This window comes from Falco rusticolus, chromosome 12 (genome assembly GCF_015220075.1).
Source record: "Falco rusticolus isolate bFalRus1 chromosome 12, bFalRus1.pri, whole genome shotgun sequence".
Taxonomy (NCBI): Eukaryota; Metazoa; Chordata; class Aves; order Falconiformes; family Falconidae; genus Falco; species Falco rusticolus.
Genome location: NC_051198.1, coordinates 5,376,983 through 5,381,943, shown reverse-complemented (window position 1 = coordinate 5,381,943; position 4,961 = coordinate 5,376,983).

Here is a 4,961-nt window from a genome sequence, read left to right as displayed (position 1 = left end):
TATGAATGTTTCTCAGAGCACAGAGAAGCATAATTTCTGCTGTTTACTGCACTTATCATATCTGTTGCAATGTGGACTGTGTCAGATGTCAATTACAGACTAACTTCAGAAAGACTGTTTATTTTAGATAATATAAATGTTACTTAAAAGATAGGGGCATAATATCTTATGTTTACATGTTTAAGATCTATTTCTAAAGTTTAGAAGATGCAGTTTCCTGTCTTTGCCCCAACCAGATCCAAGGAAAATTCTGTAACTCTGTGGTCCAGGATAAATTCTGAGGGTGAGGAAACTGGTTTCATTACTTGTGTGTAATTAACTATTTCTAGCTCCTCTGGGATAATGGCTTTACATTGGTTTTTCCTGCTTATTATCTGGGAATTGTCTGACTGCCTTCCAGTTCAATCCTAGTAACTGATGTGCATCAAAAACCAAAATCGGAGCCAAACACTGAAAGGCTGTGAGATGGCGTTAACAGAAATGAAATCAATTTGTTTGGTAGATTTCTGGTTTTTTAAATATTCCACAACAAAAATAATTTCCCTTGATATTGAGACAACCAAACAACAACTACTGCAAATTATTAAAAAAAAAGGTAGGTATTTTGTTTGAATTTTGGTTTCAGGTTAGGAAGCAGAAAGACTGACTGCCCTCGACAGTTTTAAAAGCTGAACAATGTCCAGGCTAAGAAAAAGAATCTACCTCACAGTTGCTTCCCCTGGAGAAGTTGAGAACAAAACATAGCACACATAACAGGTGGTGGTGGTGGATCTTTCTGCAGTTTGTGAGGGTGTTTCTAAGAAGAATATAAGCAATATAACAGAAGAAAGTAATAGGTCTTTGTGAGATATGTTAAATAGAGAAATACACAATTTGCCTCTAAAGTAACAAGCAAACTCAACAAACTCTTGGGAACAGTTAGTCATAGTCCCCAAATCAAGGCATAGAAGTAGAGGGGAATAGAAGGTGTATTTTGCATTTATGATGCTTTAGTATATCTGTCTACCCTTATATCAAATAACATAGTGTCTTGATGGTTTTATTACCTTGGCTCCATATTAAGCCATAGATACCAAGAAAAAATGTCTACATTAAAAAAAAATATCTAGTAAGGGAGGAACAGCGAGTGGTATTTACACACCCAGAAAGACAGCACTCAACTGTTGTGCTGGGTGCTGAATAAAAAACAACCGATTTGGGAGGCTGGTGACTGACCAGTAACTAAATGGGTTCCCTAACCACCTCTGAGGTAGACTAGGAACATTCCCTGGAAAACGAAATTGTAGCTCTTAATGAGAGAATATTTATCAGATCTTTTGTATAGAGAGAAGAGACCAAGAGCAAAACCTTAGATTATGACAGAGGAGGATGCTATACTTTTAAGGAGAAAGTGGTACCTCCCAAAAGGCTGAGATGTGAGGCAGGCTTTTACATACTAATGTTTCATATTCAGCCTACATGTGGATTTCTTTGTTGCTGTCAGTTTAGAAGATCCCCTTTTTGGAAGCATCCCTACAAAGTTGTCTTCTTGCACCCAGTGAGCCCATAGGGGATTAAACCCACTGAGGAGAATATGGAAGAGCGTGGTACTCTACAGAGGATGTGTAGAAACCACTTGGGAGATTTGGAGAGGCTTCAGCTGTGGTTTCGAATCTCTCAACAGCTGGACTTGAGAAGAACTTTCTAGCAAGAAGCTCTAAAAAAGACAGTCTGTAAGTGACAAGGTCAGTGAAAGGAGCATGTGACGTTTTCTGGTCATCTGCTAGAGCACATCGAGGCTGGACATGCAGGGACCATGGCCCTCCTAAAAAAAGCGATATGCTTCTGCAACAGACCACCTTGAGCTGCAACACATGGGTGGCTGGTGCCTGGAGGACAGGTTTGGCTGCATTGGGAACATATTTGCCATGACAGCCTGGCAGTTTAATATGGCAGAGGAGAGCACAGAGGTGCAGGACTGCAGGAATGGTAGTCTGGTGAGCAGAAGATGCCAGAAGTCAGCTAAGGTTTGTGAGAACATCTGACCTTTCAGCTAAAAAAAAGTGGAGGAGGAGGTTAGCGTAGCTTCAGGACAGATTTCACTGTCTTGCTTAGCCTGTTAGCTCTTTGAAGCAGAGACATGCTGCTTCTTGAATGCTTGGAGCCTGCGCACAGGGTGGAGAATCCAGTAAGTAAATAATAGGAGTCATAATTCAGCATGCTGAAGCTGAAGAGCTGTGAAAGACATGATCTGTTTTCTTGTGACCTCCACCTCTTGCTGTGACACTGGGACATGTTATTGTGTTTTATTTCTACTAGTGGCCAAGTCAAACAAATAGCTCTGGAGCTGGTAAGAACTCCACCTCCATCCCCAATTTTTCAGGTTAAGCATGAAACTTGTCTGTCTTACTGGGAATTTCTGAACAAAAATAAACAGACACTTAGAGTAACTCGCTTTGATAAATGGGCAGTGTAGGTCGGGGCCTGTTGGATATGCAGGCAGCTCAAAGATGAAGCAGAGCTGGGGAAGTAGGCAGGAATGGCTCTGCTTTTCTTGGCTTCTCAGATGGTTTTCAGGCTGAAATCAAATACTTGAGAGCACGAGGAAAGCTGGCTTCTGAAGTCATGATTTTGCACTGAACCTCACTGTAAGGATATCTCTTATAAAGCTACTTTTGATGTGGAAATTTGGCTCTAAACCACACTGAAGGCCATTATAAATAACCACTTCATCACAGGACACACAGAAGTTGGCTTCCTTGAACACTCCTAGAAAGCAAGTCTATCCTTACTGAGCCATAACCTCAGCTAGTGTAAATCAGAGAAGCTTCATTGACTTCATTAGTTTATAATGATTTACAGCAGCTGTGACTGTGGCCCACAATACAGTGAGATATGTCAGCTTTTAAATTCTGTCACTGAGTGTTGAACAAAACTGTTTTTAAAACAAGTTTGGCAATCCCAGATTTAGATACTAATGAGACACAGCACTGTAATTGTTTCATGATGCCTATGTGCTCCATTTTGTTTTCATTTTTGCGTTGCTTCTGTTTTTCTTATCTCCTGCCAAACAGAGGAAGAGTACCACATATGTTACATTCATAACAAAGATGTTTTGCTGCTTTAAGAACATGTCATCCAGATGCAAAATGCCTTTGTGTTGTAGTTCAGCTTCTTCCTTTGCATAGGTAATTTGGTTATGTGCCAATATAAGAACACCCTTGAGGGCCAGCCCCATGTTTCTTCAGGGTCTGGAGCTCTCAAAGAGGCACCCAGAGGCTGTCCCAGCTGAACTTCAAAGGTCTGATTTCCCCTTAGGGGTTTGCAGATCCTAAGTCATCATTTCAGATGGGCAGGATAAATCATGTCCAGGAGCACCCTGATAGGAATGCCCCGAGACCATCAATACATCTCCTCTGTCACAATCCTGCAGGGCACTCATGTAGTTAACCATACTGAGTAATCAATTGCACTGGTGGCACCTTTATCATATGGAAGGCTGGTACGTACATACAGATGGTTTGTTCAGCTAAGGGGGAGACATTCATATAACTAGACTGACAGTGATTAATATTGATTATTATTTTATGACAACAGCAGCTGCACGTTTCAGTCAAGGTCAAGAAAGCATTGTGCACTGCAAAGATGTTTTTCTGCAAGTAGCAGTTGCTACCCAACAGAGTCAGGAAGTGTAAATTGACAGGCACAGGAAGAGAAAGTCTATCTTTATAAAATAGGGGTAGAAACAAACTGATTTCCCCAGTGAAGTCTCTTAAATTTCCATTCCATTGCCTTAATTATAAATCATGATGTTCTCCCTGAGGCTGATAACTCTGGGGTGGACATCACGTATCACAAGTACTCAACAACTATGGGGATGGTCCACAGATGAACTGCAGAACAGAGGTAGAGCTGGGCCACAGCTGAGCCTTTAACCTGTATATTTTTCCTTGCAGAAGGTACAGCTCCTTATACAGCTACAATTATATCTTATGCTCTGCCAGTTCGCCAAGAAAATTCTGACTGTGGTGGCTTTGCAGTATGGGACTGGAAGACCTCTTATTTCTTCCTGGTTATCTATAATTCAATATCATAACATGATTTTACTTGGCTTCTCCCCAAGCCCTTCAGTATACTAACAACTTTATTTCTGTATACTGTGTCTTAATAGATTTTCTTAGGAGGACTGAAAGTAGTGGGTTTATAACAGTTGTCATTAAAAAGGTTCCTGTAGACCAGGTACTCATGATTAGGTTCACTTCACGTGAGATTTGTCTATATTTTCAAGAACGATCATGAAGACTTCAAAGGAAGGTGCAAGAATCTTACAATAAGGCAACGTGGCATAGATTTAGCTCTTACTCAAATTCAGGATGTGTGTTGTACACATATCTACTTGGTACGATTAGCAAATAAGTTCAGCATGTATTGTTAATGGACCCCAAAATCTAGCACAGGTATGACATAAACAATCTTCACAACAGGTGAGACCTGAATATTGATCAGAGATGGGAATTTGAACCGCAGGATCTCACGTACCTAAGTTTTCCTCTGGGTCTGTCTGCATGCTCTGTCAAAGATAAACTAGCCTGGTGTGTTCTCAATGATAATTTTAATATAAACTGTCACTGACTCTGAAGTTACACATCTGCAGCCTTCCTGTCAGGTAATTAAGAGCAGCAAAAATTACTGAATTTGGTATAAGCAAATTCCCTTTGACAAGCTTACATCTCTACCCAGGAAACTGGGAAAACTAAAAAATCACCCTTCATACAAGAAACTACAGTGGCAAGCTCTTTGAAAGAGTCACAGACAGAGAAATTTATATTAGGAAAAACAGAACTCAGTCGCAGTTTCAGGAAAGCACAACAACAGAATGTATCTGCAAATAAAGAATAAGAGCTGGCAATAATCCACCTCATTTCCTTACTGGCTACTGATGAGTTTGTTCCACGGCTTTTAACACATGGCTGCAGGTCCAG